The sequence below is a fragment of the Anabas testudineus genome, chromosome 10 (assembly GCF_900324465.2).
Source record: "Anabas testudineus chromosome 10, fAnaTes1.2, whole genome shotgun sequence".
In the NCBI taxonomy this organism is placed as follows: domain Eukaryota; kingdom Metazoa; phylum Chordata; class Actinopteri; order Anabantiformes; family Anabantidae; genus Anabas; species Anabas testudineus.
Window position 1 is genome coordinate 4460694 of NC_046619.1, and position 1572 is coordinate 4462265.

Consider the following 1572-nt stretch of genomic DNA (forward strand, 5'->3'; position numbering starts at 1 on the left):
AGTACTACCTCTCAGTCAAGTGTTCAAGTGTCACTAGTCCTGTTTAATGCTGATTGACTGCTCAGGTATGGTTAGACAGCTGATTGATTTTTAAACAAACCTGAGCATTTCTTTAACGTTCCAAAATCTACCAACTAGGAGCCTTAACACTGATGTATGCTTTACTATCTCAAAGTTTCTGAGTGATGTAAACTTTTTTCGGGAAGTTCCTTGAGGGCTAATCATTTTGTCTGTTACTGTATGAATCGTATTGTATTGTGATAATGTGTGTTATCGTGTGCAATTTTCAAAATCACAGGACTGATGGACATCTGCTAAGCAGACACATAATAAGTAGCCACAAAATGTAGATTAGTAATCTGGTTTTCACAACAGTGTCTATGGATGTCACAGAAAAAAGCCAAAATGGGAAAGATTTGGATGAGTGAATAAGACTGACACACGAAGATGCAGCTACACACTTTTCCTAGTGAAATATACTTTCATAATTACTATATTCACATGTGTGCTCTTAATGGCACATCTTAAGCTTCTCTTCTCTTTAAACACTTCACAAAAAGCTTCCCTCAGATAGATTTGGCAGAGGAAATGAGGGACATGCAGGACAATCAATTATAGAAAAAAAAAACAGATCAGGAGTCAAAGTCTCTCTAAGCCGCATGAGCTGAAGCGTTGTGTGCGGTAAGGGAATAGATTTTTTCGAAATGCCTCCTGAAATGAATCAATAGCAGCTTGAAGAGAAAGACATTTAATAAAGCAGCTTCTTATCTGTGGAAGTTAAGAGGAGAGGTTTAATAAGAACCACATCTCCTTATTGTAAGTAGTAGTGGCAGGATGGCACAGTGCGTGCATGTGTGTGAGAGTGAGTGGAGCAAAGCATTCATGTGTACGTGTGAAATATAATGTGCTCATCCCACAATGTGAAAGTGCCTAATGCCTCTGCAAATGAATTCATTTCCCAATACATGTGTGGGCAAGTAATGGTGTAATCACTGAGCATGTGCTGTACATGATCTGTGTGTGTGTGTGTGTGTGTGTTTGTGGCTGTATCGCACGCACAGACTACTGTATATTCTTTATTCCTGCAATTTCGCACATGTTGTGAGCTGCTCATATATTATGTGTCCGTGTGGGTCTGTGCATAATTAAAAGTGAAAAATGAGTCTGTGTGCACATTTGGGTCAGATGGTGTGTCAGTGTTTCAGAACAAAAGCAAGACGATGTCTTATGGACCTGTTTGTTAAATAGCTTTACCATCGACACAACATGGAATATTCTACTTTTAAACTGTATTATGGCAACAATACGCCTCAATCACTTGCAGTACCTCTCTTTATAAGTTTGTTTTTCTTAAATATGTTGTAATTTTACCCATCCCCACCTGCTCCACCTGCCTTGTTTTCCACCCAGTTCTACCACCTGGCTGTCCCAGCTACCCATGTAGCAAATTGGATTTCCTGCATTCTCCATTTCCAGTCGGTAGTCTGAACTTCTTTTGGACTAAACACTTGTTCCTGAACTATGCTTGGTTGTCTTGGACTCCTCCTTGTTTGTTGATCACTACAACTTTCC